This window comes from Lathyrus oleraceus, chromosome 7 (assembly GCF_024323335.1).
Source record: "Lathyrus oleraceus cultivar Zhongwan6 chromosome 7, CAAS_Psat_ZW6_1.0, whole genome shotgun sequence".
In the NCBI taxonomy this organism is placed as follows: Eukaryota; Viridiplantae; Streptophyta; class Magnoliopsida; order Fabales; family Fabaceae; genus Lathyrus; species Lathyrus oleraceus.
Genome location: NC_066585.1, coordinates 381,630,387 through 381,649,979, shown reverse-complemented (window position 1 = coordinate 381,649,979; position 19,593 = coordinate 381,630,387). Strand labels below are relative to the sequence as shown.

The 19,593-nt window shown below is 38.3% G+C and overlaps 1 pseudogene; it reads left to right on the top strand.

Moving 5' to 3' along the window:
• Positions 1-310: 310 nt before the first annotated feature.
• The window catches only part of LOC127103939 (oligopeptide transporter 3-like), an 85,657-nt pseudogene continuing 66,374 nt past the window's right edge, over positions 311-19,593 (top strand).

Sequence of the window (19,593 nt, the reverse complement as noted above, 5' to 3'; positions counted from 1 at the left end):
TTTAAGAGGGAAATTGGGGATTTGTATTCATGAGAATTTATAGCAATTAAAGTGGAGTGGAAAAGGTAATAAAAATATTGACCGCCCACTTAAAAGAAAGTGCCTCGTTTATGGGAAATCATTACCTAGTATTGGAACTAGTATTTATACCATCTTCACACGCTACCTCAACACAACCACTTCCATCTTCATCAAACTGCTCAGACCATCTCTTCTAGGGAAACAAGATTTTTCTCAAAAGTTCAACAAAATGTCACAACATCCCTCATCATCTGGCTCAAAACCCACTCACAAAGCAAGGACTCCCTCCATGGAGTTTCTAGATGAAGACATTTTGGAGGGTATTCCTCTTTCTGTAATCCCAGGCGATTCCCCTGACCCTTCTTCCACGGCTGGAAACAATCAAGGTAACAACTCTAAAAACCCTCCTCCTAAGGATGGCATGCACTATACAGATCGTGTCATTAGGAACATGGTAACTAGGATTCTAAATGAAGGACATGCAGTCAAGGGAATTTCGACTCCTCTGTCTAGAAGGGACCCCTCACCTGAGGTGGAACCTCAAACTGAGAAAGATGATGATTCATCTAGATCAGAGAAAGACATTGTTGCTGAGGGACTGTGCTCTCTAGGAAAAACCATGCCTAGCAAGAATCCTATTGATGCTTCTCATTCTAAGAAGCCTGACACTGCTGAGAGAGTAATTGATTTGGAGGAAGAAAGTTCAGAAGAAGAAGATGACACCTTGGTTCATCACTTGAAACTAAACGTTGCAAATAAAATGAAGACAAGGAAAGGCAAGTCTGTGGCTGAGTTGTTGACAGCCAGAACTAGTAAGAAGTTTGCTGGTCTAGGACCCTCTAAATCATGGAGTAAAGTAGAGGTCAAGAAGAGGAAGGTCAGAGAAAGCTCTGTTCCTGAAGATGATGTCGAAGACGATGTCCCAGACATCTCTCCTGCTAAAAGGCAGACTGTTAAAAAGTCTCTAGCTAAGGTTGCAGCTGTACATTTGGACAACATTTCCTTCCATCTGGAAGATGGTGCTGCCAAGTGGAAATTTGTTATACAGAGGAGAGTTGTTATGGAGAGGGAACTTAGGAAAGATGCTGTGAAAGTGAAGGAGGTTATGGAATTGATCAAGTCTGCAGGTTTAATGAAAATAGTGGTTGCATTACCCCAATGTTTTGAAGGGTTAGTGAAGGAGTTTGTGGTTAATATCCCTGAGGATATTTCTGACAAGAATAGCAAGGAATTTTGCAAGGTATTTGTGAGAGGAAGATGTGTAAGGTTCTCCCCAACTATAATCAATAAGTTCATAGGAAGAGGAACTGAAGGAGGTGTTGAGTTAGAAGCTACAAACAATGAATTCTGTAGGACAATCACTGTTGGCCAAGTCAAGGAATGGCCAAGCAAGAAGCATCTATCAGCTGGCAAATTAACTATAAAGTATGCCATCTTGCATAAGATTGGTTCAATAAACTGGGTGCCAATAAACCATATCTCAACTATATCTAATGCTCTTGGAAGGATTATATATGCTATTGGAACAAGGCTCAACTTTGATTTTGGAAGGTTCATGTTTGAAAAAATTGTCAGACATGCCTCCACTAATGTAGTAAATCTGCCAATTGCCTTTCCCTCTGTCATTTGTCGAATTATTTTAAGCCAGCAACCTGGTATTCTAAACACAAGTGATATCCCCAGTCGAAGGAAGCCACCATTGTCCATTCACTACAAGTTGTTTGAAGGCAGTCATGTCAATGACATTGTCATGACATCTGCAAGGAAGGAGCTAGCCTCTCAAGGTGGCCTGATTGCTCAATTGAAGGAAACTTGTAAGGAGCTGGAAACTGGGATTAGGGTTGCCAAGGCTAGGAAAGAGGCTTTAGAGGTTCTCATTAGTAGCTTGGAGCAAGAAGAGATGGATAATGTTGGTGAAGCCAAGGAGTCAGATTCCCATACCTCATTTGGATTTTCTATGACAAACTTATGGGTATTTGAAGTTGGGTACTTTTTCAAATTCAATGAATTAGGTCAAAGATAACCTATAATGTTTTGCAATGGAACATGTATTTCCTTTAGGATTATGAAATTTTGTCCAACATAACATTTGAATTAAACATCTCAAGCTTTCCAATGCCTTTGGTCCCACCTCAAAATCATAAAAATTGAGAAAGTTATGCCCTTGGCAAGTTGACCTAAAATTAGGGTTTCAACCAAAATGACCTATAATGTTTTGAAATGAATGATGAACTTACAAGTTTCAAATGGATTTTTGATGAACATGAAAGTTATTCATATGGTTCTTAGGAACAAATTTTATTTTGGGGTCATCTTCATTTTTGTTGGTTCTAGGTGTTGGCAGCAATTTTGGTAAAACCAAGAGTGTTCACAAGATGTTACATGTGATGTCTTAACATAAGATATCTTGTACCTGCTGGAGATTTAAAATGGAATTATGCAGGATTGTTCCAGGATGCCAGACCCGATGTCATGACATATGTATACAAAACATTTAGTCTAAATGTTATGTATTATGTGATTGCGCTTTTAATGGCAATCTGTGTATGATTGATGAGTGAATTGAACACGCTATCAATCAGTAATTACAATGTGATTAAACTTATTTTCCAAAGAGATCTAACCAACTGTCATAAGAAGATTTGAATGGAAAATAGTTTTAGGGTTTTTTTGATGTTCAAGCCCAGCTGAATGTTTCTATAAAAAGGACATGGAAAACCTGATTTAATACACAAGAAATACAGAGCGAAATATTGAGAGAGAATAAGGGTTTTAGTCTTGTGTGGTCGTGTGACTTGTAAGCCATTCAATTCATCCATAGATGATTGAATTGGTCTTATTTTTGAGTTATAATTTCTCACTCTAAGCTTTTAAGCATGAGTGCGTGTCTACTTGATTGAAGCTGCTAAGTAAGATCAAGTGTGTGTCTTTGAAGAGTGTTTTCTTTTCATTGTAATTCTTGTTTAATATCACTGGTGTGATTGAGGGGGAGTGAGTGGGATCTCATATCTAAGAGTTCTTAGGTAGAAGTCATACGGATAGAGATTAGGTGAAAAAGACTGTAACTTGTGTTTTTTACTGAGAGTCTTTGAACTGATTCTATTTAGTGGATTTCCTTCCTGGCTTGGTAGCCCCCAGACGTATGTGAGTTTGCACCGAACTGGGTTAACAATTGCTTGTGTCTCTTGCATTACTGTTCTTTATCTTTATCCTGTTTGTATTGTTCAGATATTAGTGTCGTGACATTACCTTCGACATCTCATATCTGGTACCAGAATTTCAATTTGACAAACACATCAAAAGTTATAGCTCATTAAACCTCAGTTTAGTCAGATGACTTGATTGGTTAACTTTCCAAAGTCAAACTTCCAATCTTGATGAATAAATGATTGAGGGGCCTCAAATAGGCTCATATATGCACAAAATTATAAATGAAAGAACTTCCCTTGATTAAATTTGATCAGAGATTGAGATTGCTTCATGGGTAAGGCATAGTCAAAGCACAGTGAAATTAGGGTTTCCTTGGGAAATAATCTTCAAGCCCTTTGGGTTATTTTGATCAAATTGGAAAATTGAGATACTTGGGAGACATATATGATGATTAGGAACTTTGTGGACCATTGTCATGCTTTTTCTCATCTTCATCTAGCCATTGCATTGGGCTTAGGAGCCTCCTAGGAGCATTGTGGAGCACATGATCACTTGAGCTTCAAAACAAAGAGTTAGTGACATATTTTTATGCTTTTGGTTAGTAATCAAATAAGAAAAGCAATAACATACAATACAAGCATGCTTGGTGATCTCAAATCACTCAAACAAGTCCCAACCCTAGGGTTAAGGAGTCAAACATGCTATGATCCTTGAGGCAATGCACTTGTGCAATAACATGATGCCATGAGGGATCTTAGGGTCAAAATTAGGGTCTTACAGGTATTTTTAAATGATTTTTAGAATCCATAAAGTCCTTCAAAACACCAAATAAATGGCCAAGAAAATTATGGAAGGTTAGAAATAAAATAATAAACATATAATAAGATTTTCAGAATTAAAAAATGCAGAAAAGTAATTTTAAACTAATTAAAATAAAGGAGAAAATGGAAAATTCATGAAAAATAAGTAAGGAATCAATGAAAAAAATATGAAAAAAATAAAATCAGATGGAGAAAAATAAAAGAGAATTTTAGAAATTATTTTGGGATTTTTTGGATAAAAATGAAATTACTGTGAATTTTTAAAGAAAAAGAAATTAAAAATAATAAAACAAAAAGAATTAAAATTTAAAAAAAAACACGGAGCGTTGGATCACACCTCATTAGTTGACGTGGTAGATCCAACACTCCAAAGGTTGGGATGCATGGTGGAACACGCTGCAAGTCAAACACAGGATCCAGTTTAAATTCAACCAATCAAAACATTTCATTTTGCCAACGTGTCTGGTTCAAACTTAGACCACCTGGGGAAAACTCCGGTCATCTTCTCCAGTGAGCTCTCACCGGAGTTTCATCATTTGGTAAATTCAAGATACTATACCACCACCATTGTGGTCCTCTTCTCATTTTGAATTCAATCTTATACTCCAAATTCATTTTTGTGAACTAAGTAAAGGGAATTTCAAAGAAGTTTCAAAAACAAGTAAGCCACGAACAATAAAATTAAATGATGAACATGATCAATCAACACTAGATAAGTTAGGGGAAAGCATCAGAGAGTGAAGGACGACACTATAGTAACTTGTTTGAGTTCAAATGATGCTCATAACTACCTTGTCCAGATGGTGATTAGAAGTTGATGAAGCTTGATCTGGTTAGAGCACTTTAGAAGGTCTCAGAGCTTAGGAATTGTTGCAAAAGTTTCAGAGGATGCCGATGGAGCTAATGGAATCAAGAAATTGGATTGAAACAATCTGAAACTCAAAACACGATAGTTGAATTTTTTGGAAAAATTTCAAGTTGCAGCAGGAGTTTCTTGGCTCTCCAAAGCTTGCAAATGAAGGCAATAGTTTCCTCTATTTATAAGAAATGTGTTTGGATCCAAATACGTGTGGAATGATGTTGAATTCATGCAAAATGAATTTGATCCAAGTGTGTGAAAAGTGTCACTTGAAACTCATCAAAACTCAGCCAAATGATGCATTTTAAGTGTCAAATAACTTCTGGAGACTTGTTAAAACATGTTTAGGACCAAAATAATTGCTAATTTGGCTTGGAACTGAGATTAGTCGTGATCAAATGTTAGGCAATGATGATTTCTTCAGTTCCAAGTCACCATGATCAACTCAATGGGGCATCCTACTCAAGAGGCTTTTTGGTCTCATTCTTTTTGCAATGTGTTAACATCATGGCCAAGATTACAATGGGACAAGAAAGGTTGAATTTGGAGGTTTGAGCACAAAGTTATGGCATGTTGAAGTTGGCATGAAAAACAAGTTATGTAAACTAGAAAAACTTGAGTGCTTCATGGCTGAAAATGACCTATAATGTCCCAATGAATTCCGTGGCCTTACAAGCATATTCTCACTTTGACCCTTGAAGCAAACTTGTAAAGGGCATCACAAATGACATTATGCAAAAAAATCGGCTTCATATATTAAAAATTGAAGAAGTTATGATCTTTGAAAGTTAGGGAAAAGTCACTTGAAAATAGGTCAAATTTCACTAAGTCCACAAATGACCTATAATATCTCGAAACACGTGATGATCCTCCAAGCATAATTGGCTCTTGTCATCTAAAAAGAAGTTGTAGAGGATGTTGAGAAAAGTCATATGCAAAAAGGGGAATTCAAATTGTTGACTTTTAGGTCAAACCAAAGAAGTACAGTCTTGGTAACCAAATACAATACAAGAGAGAAGGAAAATGAACACCCTATGGAACCCTAGAAGCAATCATCTAAAGCTCTGGAGACTGGAAGATAAGCTGCACGAAGCCTCTTCACCTCCCTCTCATAGGCTGCCTCCATATCTTTCTTCTCTTTGGTGAGTCGATCATACTTCCTCTTCCAAAACTTGGAAGACTGAGGAAGTAGAGAAGTCAATGCGTCATCAGGATCATCAATAACCTGGTACTCAAGGAACTCTATCAAAGCATCCTTCTCTCTGATCTGCTGAAGCAACTCCTCTCGTTCACGGATCCAAGCACGCGAACGGTCATCGTCTCTCAACTCCTCTACTCCTTGGCTAGGGAGGGTTGAAGGCCCAGCCACAACCAAAGGTGTGGGTCTTGGATACTCATAAGGCATGAGGTACTCGGAAGCTCTCCTCCTAACCCAAGAGGTATAAGGTTCCAAAGCGATACAGTTCTTCGGTCCTAGCTCCTTCCATCCTTTCTTATGGATCTTGCGCCAAGCGCGGACCATACTGCCCTTCAAGCCTTGGGGATCTTTACCCTCCTGAAAGAACACACCCTCTAACAGAATGTTATTAGGTTTATCCTTTAGGGGGAACCCAAGCTGACAACGTGTCAAAATAGGGTTGTAGTTAATTCCACCGTGTAATACCCCAAAATTTACCCTTCATTTTTCCTGGAAGCATACGCTTTACACCTCATGTATGCATTCATTTTTAGGTCATTTAGCATTTGCATTTCATCATGGCAATCGGAATATTTAAAAAAAAAATGAAAAAACGAAAAAAAAAAACGAAAAACAAAAATAAATAAATAAATAAATAAATAATCTTGGACTTGGACCTCTCTCATTTGAGCCCACAGGTCCACAAAAATCAGGTTATAAATTCAGAGTTTCAGTGAAACAAAAGGTCATTCTATTCCTATTACCCTGGCTGGAAAAAGATAGTGAGAGAAGAGCTAACAGAGTTCAGAGCAGCCTCCAAACCCTGAAGGGAACTCAACTGCACAGAATCACCTCTGCCTGACATAAACCCTAAAGATTGTTTTGTAAACCTCACGGGTGCAACTCAATTTCAATCAAGCTCTCCAATCAGGTTTGCCCTTATTCCCATTACCTTTGAGCTTTGAATTTGAATACTCTGAATGTTTGAGGTATTATGGGTGAATTTGATACCCTTTTGATGCATGTCCTTTTTGTGAATTTTAATGGCATGATTCATGTGGTTACATTTTGATTTGGGGCAACCCTTGATTACCCTATTTTTTTTGTCTCTAACCTGTTTGTTGAGTTTTTGTGAGGGCTCACATGACTTTTGCAAGGATAACTTGCATGGTTTTCCACTTTATTTGTGGGATACCCCCTGGAGGTTCATTCCGGTTACCTGTACTGACCCACTTTCGTTGATGATGTTAGCTTGGAGGGATCTTAGGGTTTATCGTTCCTTTAATTGCTGTTACCTCGGATCTTCATCCGTGTGGTACCTTTTACATTTTTCCCGCATTTTACTGCTTTCCTAGCTGGAAGACCTCGATAGGAGGCAATGTTTTTGTGTTTACTTTATGCAGGTTCCTTTGTTCATGACTCCTTTTGCACGAGCGTTCCTATAACGCAAGCAAACTCATTGATTTTTCTTCTCCTAAACACACGTTTACTCCTTCTACTACAGGCGAGTAAGCCTCCAAAGGTCGAGCATCCGGTAGATTGCGTAGTAACGTCGTTCGTCCAAAACCCAATCCATAACCCCGTAGTTAGCCGAACTATGGTTTACTCTGATTCTCATTCCAGATGAGATACGTAGGCATAAGACGCGATGTCTTAGCGAGCACACACCCCCCAAACCCATAGGTCAGCCGAGCTACGAAGACTCTGATTCTCATATTCATATGAGATACGTATGCAGTGGATGCGACATCCGCGCGAGTCATTTTCACTTAACCCCTTTTTTAGTAAACATCACAAGATAAACTCACACCCTTTAGACAAGAACTACAAAAGTGGATCCCGTAGAGTACTACGGATGCGTAGGGGTGCTAATACCTTCCCTTCGTATAACCGACTCCCGAATCCAAGATTTGGTTGTGAGACCTTGTCTTTTCCTTTCCTCTTTTCAGGTTTACTTCGAGCGTTTCCTTTCCCTCCTTTGGGATAAATAACGCATGGTGGCGACTCTTCTGTCATTTTCTTTCGTCGATTGTTTTTTCGCACACTGTATTTTTCAGGTTGCGACAGCTGGCGACTCTGCTGGGGACCCGGTTTCCCTAAGCGAGTCCCTCCTAGCTTTTGTAGTTTGTTTGTTTATTGGGTGTTCATGCTTTTGTACAGTTATTTATTTACCTGCTTTACCTTATTGCATTGTGTACATATCATTGATGTATCTGCTGGCTGGCTATGGCTGCTTGGTGATCTTTGTGAGATGAGTTTTATACCCGAACTCGAGTGCACTTAGGATAGGAGAATGGCATAGTCTTGTCGACTTGTGTGGAGTTATTCCTTAGCAAGTTGACTTGCAAGCCCATTCACTTGGTGGAGGTCATGTTGAGATCAATAATGTCACACAAGTAAGTTGTGGTTAGACATTACTTTTTCCAATATAGACCTTAGAAGCCGAGACCTTAGTTTACCAAACCCATCTTGGCCTATTCGTAGGACGTAGTGCGAAAGTCGTTCAAGTGTAAGATTTGATACGATTGTTACGCGATACTACACTCATAAGAGTCTCTCTTGAGAATATTTTTGGAATACTAGTAGTCGTTCCTCCGATAATATCCGAAATACGGGATTATGAATATGGGAACCTTTTATAGAACATGTTTGGAAGGTTTAAACCTTAGTACACTCCTTTTGGGTGGTTCTTAACCTAAACTCCATGCTCGTGACTTGCAACAAACCCTTGATTCATGGTTGATCCGATCAGGTATCCTTAATATCAATGAAACTTGGGTGTTGATAAGGTGTAAACCATAATCCACCAAAATGGGTGGTTGATATTAAGGATAACATGATCCATCCCATGACCTTTGTTTGGTGTGCTCTAATTTCTCTCCAGACAGTGCAACCTGACAGATGTTCAAGCAGATACAGCGATCCTGATTCCCATGCCACTGCATTGCATTCACATCATTTTGCATTCATAATCATTCACACATGTTTATCCATTTCTGTGGGGTTTATATCTTCTACTTGATTCTAGTCGGAATTTTCTTGGTTCTCATCAACGGCTTAGTCTTTTTTTTACATCGTTTATCTATTGAGAGACTGGAATCAAGGGGGTAGAATACCTTTGGAATTGATAAACATGTCATTGCATTTACATATTCATTAGCATGTCTTGCATTACAGGTACCGCCACAGTGTTCTCAGTTTGTTTGGTGTTCCATCAGCAGGATAGCTGACCCAGGCATTCACCGGTACGGTACTGTCGCACCCCAAAATTTGACTTTGGCTTTGTTGACCATATCCTGATTAATCTCGTTGTCTCGTATTCATCTCAATTTCTTAAACTTCGCATGACAACTGGTTTGATTAGGTTTTGTGTGTTTTCGTTGCTTACCGCGTTGTATTTCGTTGTTTTAGCAAAACCTGGCCGATATCGTTGCCTCGTATTTATCTCGCTTATCTCTTTTGTGCGTGGCATCGCTTCGATTAGGTTTTGTGCGTTTTTTTTAATTGTTTGTTTATCGGTATTTTGACTGTATTTCGAATATATTAGAGTTTTCGTATTGTCCGATTATTTGTGATTGTGTTTGTCAGCGTTTTCGTGATGTCGTGTTGATTTTATTATTGCCTAGGGTTGTTTAATTAATTACGTGTTGTGCCGTGTGATTTAATCGAGTCTGTTTGAGTCGTGTTGTTGATTTTACTGGTTTACCGGTTTACTGGTTTATTGGTTTTATCAATTTGTCTGTTTTGCTGTGCAAATTGTCATCGTTTTTATCGCGTTCGTGTCGCTCGATTTTATCGTATTTTAATCGTGTGCCGTTTAATATTATTTGTGCTTAATATTAATTGTGTTTAGTTGTTAATTAGTTTATTTAATTAGGATTAATATTATATTAGTTTATTATTATTATTATTATATAATATATAAATATATATATTATTAATTTATGTTAGATATTTTTTAGGTTTCTTATTGTTTAAGTAATCTAAATATATATTATTAATTTATGTTAGATATTTTTTAGGTTTCTTATTGTTTAAGTAATCTAAATATATATTATTAATTTATGTTAGATATTTTTTAGGTTTCTTATTGTTTAAGTAATCTAAATATATATTATTAATTTATGTTAGATATTTTTTAGGTTTCTTATTGTTTAAGTAATCTAAATATATATTATTAATTTATGTTAGATATTTTTTAGGTTTCTTATTGTTTAAGTAGTCTAAATATATATTATTAATTTATGTTAGATATTTTTTAGGTTTCTTATTGTTTAAGTAATCTAAATATATATATATACAGATGTGGTTAGTAAGAAAAAGAAAAAGGAAGAGGTGGATCAGTAAGGAAAAAACGTGTGGTGAGAGAAACAGAGAATTGAAAAGAAATATTTTTCCAAAAGCATTACCGTATTTCACTTGTTCTTCATTTTCGGTAACCCAAGATCGTCCCGATTATTCACCGAAACACAAAACCGATTTCATATCTTTGAAGTTCGTTGAGTCCAGGTCACAAATATCCAAGGTTCATTTCATTCCGGCGTCGTTTCACCGATCAAAAGCGACGTTGAAGTCAGGTACTCACGAAGGCAGCCAGCACTGCGTCGGTGACAGTTTCCAGCTTTCGGTCGATCATTTGGACGATCAGAAGTTCATCCTCTTCACACAAGGAAATATTCTTCACTTATCTCTAAAATCGGCAAAGTTCCGGCTTGCCGACATGTGTTTTAATATATTATTTATCTATCTATATATATATATATATATATATATATATATATATATATATATATATATATATATACATATATATTATTTTTGTCTATTATATTATATTTGTCTAAATGTACATATATATTATTTTTGTCTACTATATATTTATTGTTTAAAAATAAATATATATATATATATATATATATATATATATATATATATATTACTTTTGTTTACTAAATATTGTTTATCTTTTATTATTATTTTGCATATATGTTTTATTTAAATGTTAGTTAAATTAATTATTTGTTTAAATGTTTATTTTAATTAAATGTTTATTTATATCAAATGTTTATTTTGTCTAAAGTAAATATTTACATTGTTTGTTTATATTTATTTATGTTGTTACTAACCGTTTCGTTTCAGTTTCAGCTCGATTAACTCCACTAACTATTCGTAATACTAACTATTCATAGCTAACTGTGTTGTAATAATTTACTTTCTCGCATTTTTTATGTTCTGTATTGTGTGTTTAATCGTATTGTTCACGTTTTATGTTAAAAAATCGAAAAATCCAAAAAAGAGAAACCCGATGCGATTCCAACGGTCGCCGTTTAAGAAACCCTTTTCACACACTCACAAGCTTACTCTTGGGCTTCCTTATAATGAGCCCATTTATGTATTGTTTCAGGGTTTAGGCTCATTCAAATCTTTTGCCAGTTTTGGCTTTTCAGTTTAAAAACATTTTCAAAAGGACGTGTCAGTCTCGAAGCCTCCCGCCTAGGTCGAGCAAGAGATGGCAAGACACGCCAATCTAAAATCAACAAAACAGACTTTCCCCTTTTCTTTTGGGAGAACTACATGGATTCTGATTTCTCCATTGCGCCTTGGAGATACGTAGGCATGAAGTCTACGACTTTATCGAGTCCAAAAGCAATAAAATCAAGTTCTTTTCTCATCTCCCCAATCAAACGATCAAAGCGAAAAAAGAAAAACATTCACATAAACATAAGCAAAAAGGTTCCTGTGGAGTACCACAGATGTAGAGGGTGCTAATACCTTCCCTTTGCATAACCAACCCCCGAACCCGTAACTCTAAAGGGATTTATCGTTATTTTTCCCTTCCTCTTTTTGGATAAAATAAAAGACGGTGGCGACTCTTGCATTTAAAATATTTTTCAAACGGGTTAAGTTCAATCAATACTTAATCTCGTGAAAAATCCCGCCGCGACAGAATGGCGACTCTGCTGGGGAAATACGTGATTAAACTTATTTGAGGGTTTAGCCTATCTTTGCTTGTTTATATGTTTGCTTTGTGAATATTTGCTAAATTGTATTGTTTGTAATGTTTGTTATTTTGGGTTTTGGGGGATACTTGTGATAAATCCTATACCCGGATTTGGGGCACATTTGAGATAGGATGGATGATAATTCAGGTTGACTTGATAGGAGACAATCCTTACCGAGTTGACTTGAGCCTTTGTCCGCTTGGTGGAGGCCTCTTTGAGGGTGATAGTGCTAAACAAGTCATTTATGAGGCATTGTTGCTTTCGACGGGCCCGTGAAGCCAAGGACCTTAGTTTACCTTTACCCCATCTTGGCCTTACTTAGGATGTGATGCGGTGACCACTTCGGACCAAAAGTCTGGTTTGGTTGATACACGATATCACACTCAAGCGAGATTCTTTTGAGAATAATATTGGAAAGCGAGCAGTTGTTTAACCCGGTATTATCCGAAGAAGGATCCATAACCTTGGGAACTTTTAGAACCCGTTTGGCAGGTGAACCTTAGAACTTATCTTGGGGCTTTGTCCTAAACTCCATGCTGGTGATGAACTTTGAGCCTTGTATTGTTTGACCATGTTTGTGTTTGTTGCATTCATGCATGACATGCATTCATTCCCATCATTTCAACCTTTTTCCAAGGAACTTAAAAGTGAGGATTGCAAATATTGCAGGAAACATGGATTTTGGACGGAGAAGTGTGAAAAAGTACAATCTCATCAATCCAAAGATAGATGAACTAAAGAAACTGGGTTCTTTGATCGTAGATCCTATTGGTTTCAGAGACAGATATGGGGCACTTATATCTTTATTGACACTTAGGATGGAAGAAGGGTTATTACAGACATTAGTACAGTTCTATGATCCAGTCTATCACTGTTTCACATTCCCAGACTATCAACTCATGCCTACATTGGAAGAGTATGCCCAGTTGCTTCACATCCCAGTTGCTGATACAGTACCTTTCTCTGGTTCAGAAAAGTTACCCGAGCACAGTTCTCTTGCAAAAGTGTTGTACATGAAGAAGTCAGAATTCAAGAATAACTTCACCACCAAAGGAGGACTTCCAGGTTTCACTGCCAAGTTCTTAATGGGGAAGGTTTCTTATTTTGCCAATCAAGGTTGTGATATTATTGTGGAGCATCTGTTCGCCTTGTTGATCTACGGTTTGTTATTATTTCCTAATATTGAAGGTTTTGTGGATTCATATGCTATACGCATCTTCCTAAGTGGTAATCCTGTTCCAACTTTGCTCGGAGACACCTATCATTCCATCCATTACCGTACTTTGAAAGGAGGAGGAACCATAGTCTGTTGTATACCGTTACTCTACAAATGGTTTGTCTCTCATCTTCCTAAGTCAGCTACTTTTTGGGATCGCAGGTCAGGACTTCAGTGGTCACAGAGGATTATGTCTCTTACCCAGTCAGATATTGCATGGTATAGTAGAGTTTTAGACGATGTGAAGATCATTGATAGTTGCGGGGAGTTCCCCAATGTGCCCCTCATGGGCACAAAGGGAATCATTTCTTATAATCCAGTACTTGCTGGGAGACAACTCGGTTACCCTATGAAGGACAAGCCTCCTAACATTCTTTTAGAAGGTATTTTCTTGAGGGATAACGAGGAGGACCCTACCATAAAAGAGAGAGTAGTAAGAGCTTGGCATCGTGTTTGTCGCAAAGGGAGACTTGAATTGGGTAAGAAAGATTGTACCTCCTATGAGCCGTACCTCCAGTGGATCAGAGCCAGAGCTATACAGTTGAAAATTCCATACCCACATCATGATCCTATCAAAACCGCTCCGTTGAAGACCCCCTACCTTCCGCTAGATGACAAAGAAGAACTCCAAGCCACCTTGGAGAGGGTCGAGAAAGAGAGAGACGCTTGGAAGGATAAGGCCCAGGTGCTCGAAATGGAAAATGAAGAACTTCAGAGACAGTTAAAGGAGCAGAGTGGAGAAGATCGTGCAGGTAAACGTCCAAGGGTGCAAGAGGATTTATTTTCCTCAGGCACAACAGATTACTCCCAGATTCCACAGTCTTCAGGTGCATGGAAAGGTCTTGTAGACAGTTTGGTGAAGGAGAAAGCTTTTATGCAGAAGGCCTATGAAGAAAGAATTGAGAGACTTGAAGGACAACTCCTACTTGTTTATGCTCGTCCTGATGACACATGTCTTTAAATGGTTTTCTTGGTTGTATTTTGGGTTGATAACTTTGTTTTGTTATCAAAAATGTTTGCAATTCTATCTTTTCCTTCACTTAGAGTTCCTTGGAAAATCATTCATTTTGCATATCCATGCATCACGTGCATACAGGTTGTCTGTCTTGGTCCAGTCTTCTAACAGTTGCTTCCCGCCAGCAGATCCATTTCAAGCTGACGCATAATTACAACACAAGAGCCAACTACAAAAGAAGGCCCCAGATTTGTGACACCAGGAGTAGTTATGAAGAACTTGACCGCAGTTGACATCCCACATTGTGTCCACATATCAAAGTAATTAAGCTTTTCAGTTTTCAAAAATCTTCCGCTTTAGCCCAAAGCGCGAAGCATTAATTTTGTAAAATGGGCACTTTTGTCAAAAACGTACTATCCATGAAAAAGATCTTTTGTGTTCCTATACACTTGTGTCCTTTTATCTTCTCAGCTTTTTCGGAAAATGGTAACACAAAAAAAAAACCTTAAAAAGAACACATTTTTGCATGTCATGGTCAGTCCTCTAAAAACAATTGTTTGTACAGGTTACTTAAACCCGTTGAACACAATGACATCATGCCCTCTCCCAACTTTGAACATTCTGTATTCGAAGCTGAAGAGGAAGAGTGGGATGAGATTCCAGAAGAGGTCGCCCGCCAGTTTGAAAATGAAGAAGGCACTATTCAGCCATACAAGGAGCCTTTGGAAACAGTCAACTTGGGTTCGGAAGAAAATGTGAAAGAAGTCAAAATTGGAGCATTGTTATCCCCACAGGTCAAGGAGCAATTGATCAGCCTGTTGAAAGAGTATGTAGATGTGTTTGCTTGGTCTTATCAAGATATGCCTGGTCTCGACACTGACATCGTAGAGCACAAGCTACCTTTGAAGCCAGAATGTCCACCGGTCAAACAGAAATTAAGAAGAACACATCCAGATATGGCCGTCAAAATTAAAGAAGAAGTTCTGAAGCAAATAGATGCTGGTTTTCTTGCCACTTCAGTGTATCCAGAGTGGATAGCAAATATTGTGCCAGTTCCTAAGAAGGACGGGAAGGTACGAATGTGTGTCGACTATCGTGACTTAAATAGAGCAAGCCCAAAGGATGATTTCCCCCTGCCTCACATTGACATGTTGGTAGACAATACAACAAAGTTTGACATATTCTCCTTCATGGACGGATTCTCCGGGTATAACCAGATCAAAATGGCTCCCGAAGACATGGAAAAAACTACATTCATAATACCATGGGGAACATTCTGTTATCAAGTGATGCCGTTTGGGTTGAAGAACACAGGTGCTACTTACCAGCGACCCATGACAACGCTCTTTCACGACATGATGCACAAAGAGATTGAGGTTTATGTGGATGACATGATCGCGAAGTCTCGTTCAGAAGAAGGTCACTTAGTGGATCTATTGAAGCTGTTTCAACGATTGAGGAAGTTCCGTCTTCGCCTCAATCCGAACAAATGCACATTTGGCGTCAGGTCAGGTAAACTCTTGGGCTTCATTGTCAGCCAAAAAGGCATTGAAGTTGATCCAGATAAAGTAAAAGCTATCCAAGAGATGCCCGCACCAAAAACAGAAAGGCAAGTGAGAGGTTTTCTAGGACGATTGAATTACATATCCCGGTTTATTTCTCACATGACTGCCACTTGTGAACCTATCTTCAAATTGCTGAGAAAGAGTCAGAATTGTGTTTGGACAGAGGATTGTCAGAAAGCATTTGACAGTATCAAAGAGTACCTCATGGAGCCTCCTATCTTGTTACCACCTGTTGCTGGAAGACCGTTGGTTATGTATTTGACAGTGCTTGAGAATTCTATGGGCTGTATTCTGGGTCAACAAGACGAAACTGGAAAGAAAAAGCATGCCATTTACTACTTAAGCAAGAAATTTACTGACTGTGAATCACGATACTCCTTACTCGAGAAGACATGTTGTGCATTGGCTTGGGCTGCTAAGAGATTGAGGCAGTATATGTTAAGTCACACCACTTGGTTGATATCCAAAATGGATCCAATCAAGTACATTTTTGAGAAGCCTGCACTCACTGGTAAGATTGCAAGATGGCAGATGCTGTTATCAGAATACGACATTGAGTATCATACCCAGAAAGCTATCAAGAGCAGTGTGTTGGCTGAGTACCTTGCTCACCAACCCGTTGAAGATCACGATGATAATGAGGATGAGTTTCCTGATGAAGATGTCATGTTCCTAAAATCCAGAGATTGTAAAGAGCCACTTCCTGAAGAAGGGCCTGAACCAGATTCTCAATGGGGTTTAGTATTTGATGGAGCTTCCAACGTTTATGGACATGGAGTAGGTGCAGTCATTATCACTCCAGAAGGTTCTCATATTCCTTTCACGGCAAGAATTTGCTTTGAATGTACAAACAACATTGCTGAATATGAAGCCTGTATCATGGGTCTTGAAGAAGCCATTGACCTCCGCATCAAAAATCTTACTGTTTATGGTGACTCAGCGTTAGTTATCAATCAAATCAAAGGAGAATGGGAAACACGCCACCCTGGCTTGATCCCATACAAAGACTATGCAAGAAGATTGTTGACTTTCTTCACCAAGGTTGAATTGCATCACATTCCTCGGGATGAGAATCATATGGCGGATGCTCTAGCTACGTTGTCTTCAATGTATCAAGTGGGTTTTCCAAACGAAGTACCCAGAATTGTGATCAAGCGACTTGGTAGACCAGCACATGTGTTTACAGCTGAGGCCAGTTTTGATGATAAACCATGGTACCACGATATCAAGCATTTCCTTCAGACTCAGGAGTATCCTCTTGGAGCAACAGAAAAAGATAAAAAGACTTTGAGAAGATTGTCAGGCAGTTTCTTCCTTAATAAGAATGTGCTCTATAAGAGGAATTATGACATGGTCTTACTCAGACGTGTTGACAAAAAGGAAGCAGAAATGTTGATGAAAGAAGTTCACGAAGGGTCCTTTGGTACTCATGCAAACGGCCACTCTATGTCAAGAAAGATGTTGAGAGTTGGTTACTACTGGTTGACCATGGAATCAGATTGCTGCAAATTTGTAAAGAAGTGTCACAAATGTCAGATCTACGCTGATAAGGTTCATGTACCACCAACCTTTTTGAATGTGATTTCTGCTCCCTGGCCATTCTCAATGTGGGGCATTGACATGATCGGTATGATTGAACCCAAAGCTTCCAACGGACACCGTTTCATTCTCGTGGCAATTGATTACTTCACCAAATGGGTGGAAGCAACTTCGTATGCAAAGGTGACAAGGCAAGTGGTGGTCAGATTCATCAAAAATAATCTCATTTGCCGATACGACATTCCAAACAAGATCATCACTGACAATGGCTCCAATCTGAACAACAAAACGATGGATGAATTATGTGAAAGTTTCAGGATCGAGCATCACAACTCTTCTCCTTACCGTCCCAAGATGAATGGGGCAGTTGAAGCTGCAAATAAGAATATCAAGAAGATCATTCAAAAGATGGTTGTTACCTACAAAGATTGGCATGAAATGCTGCCTTTTGCACTACACGGATATAGAACATCAGTCCGTACTTCAATTGGGGCAACCCCATTTTCACTTGTATACGGTATGGAAGCTGTGTTACCGATAGAGGTTGAAATTCCATCAATGAGGATACTAATGGAAACTCAGTTGTCAGAGGCTGAATGGTGTCAAAGCAGATACGATCAGTTGAATTTGATTGAAGAAAAAAGAATGACTGCCTTGTGCCATGGACAGTTATATCAAAAGAGAATGAAGCAGGCATTTGATAGGAAGGTTAAGCCGAGAGAATTCAAAGAGGGTGACCTTGTGCTCAAGAAGATGATACTATTTCACAATGATTCTAGGGGCAAGTGGACTCCTAACTATGAAGGATCCTATGTTGTCAAGAAAGCCTTCTCAGGCGGTGCTTTAATGGTGAAGAGCTTCCACGTCCCGTGAATACAGATGCGGTCAAGAAATACTTCGCCTAAAAAATGAAAAGAACAGCTCGCTAAGTTGAAAACCCGAAAGGGCGGCTTAGGCAAAAATGAGCGTCTCGGTGGACTGAAAACCTGAAAGGGCGGTCCAAGCAGAAATTAGAGACATAAAAAAATAAAGAGAATTTATCCCGGTAGATTGAAAACCCGAAAGGGCAATCTAGGCAAAAGTTAGGGATTTCAGGCAAGTAACTGCATAATAGAGATAAGATCATTGAAGTATCAGAATATTTTCAACAGTTCTCCAACTTTCTCAAGGCTGCAATACAGGTCAAAAGTGGAAGAGAGAATGATGTCATTGTAGTTCAACGTACCCTTTTTCCACGAAATTACCGTTTTCCAATTTGTAAAGATCTATAGAATCACGCTGTTGGCTGATTACCATCCTATCAAATCAATTTGAGCCTTTCTATATTTCTTGGCACTCTTAATTTTCATTTCAATTTACGAAAGTTCTTTTACTTTGACAAATATGTTTTGAAACAAAAGTTTTGAATTAAAAACAGTTTTTGAAAAATATAAAGATTATTTATTTTGATTTGTGGACATCAATAAAAGGATTGAGACATGTGGTCCCAGTAATTCTGAAATCATGTGATTCCAACTAGACATGTTCATATTACTATCCTTATATGTATATGATGAAAAAATCTCCACAGGTGTCTTGGCAGTAATATTTCTCCAGCAGAGGTTGTGATTCTGGATATCCCCAGCTATGCTTCCTAGTTTTCCTCAAGAGATCATGCAAGAAATATTTCAAGAAGTTTATTCCCTTCACTTGGGGCATGAAGACTCCCCAGTTAATTGATCATGAAGACTCCCCAGTTTAATTGATCATGAAGACTCCCCGGTTAATTGATCATGAAGACTTTGATCCAGGTTTTAAGTTACAGATTTGGCCTATGGGATTACTACAAGTATTTCCCCAGTAATTTATTAAGGCGGGATCAGCAATGTCCCCAGCAGAGGATGAGAAGGAAGATTTGATTTCCCTGAGCAGGAGTAATACAAAGGTCTCCATCCCTCAGCGAGTGAAGAAAGTTGATATTCAGAAACTACAGGGAATCTCCTGTTGTTCTCTGTCCATTCAATAGAAGGATATGTCTCCTCCTCAGTAATGTTTTGTAGTAAAAGAAGAGTGTGTTATGCATTTTAAGCGAATTCAAGAATTGCAGGATTTCTCCTGAATTCTCATTTATATTCAAAGGTCAGACATCATTGTTCCCCGGCAGAGTCTCCTAGAGGAAAGATCTCGTAACCAGATATCAGACACCATAATCCCCTGCAGAGTCTTCAGATACAGAAAGTCTCCATGATAATTAAAGCAAAAAAATCAAGGATAGATTTCCCCTATATTCTTATTCCCTGGAAAGATAC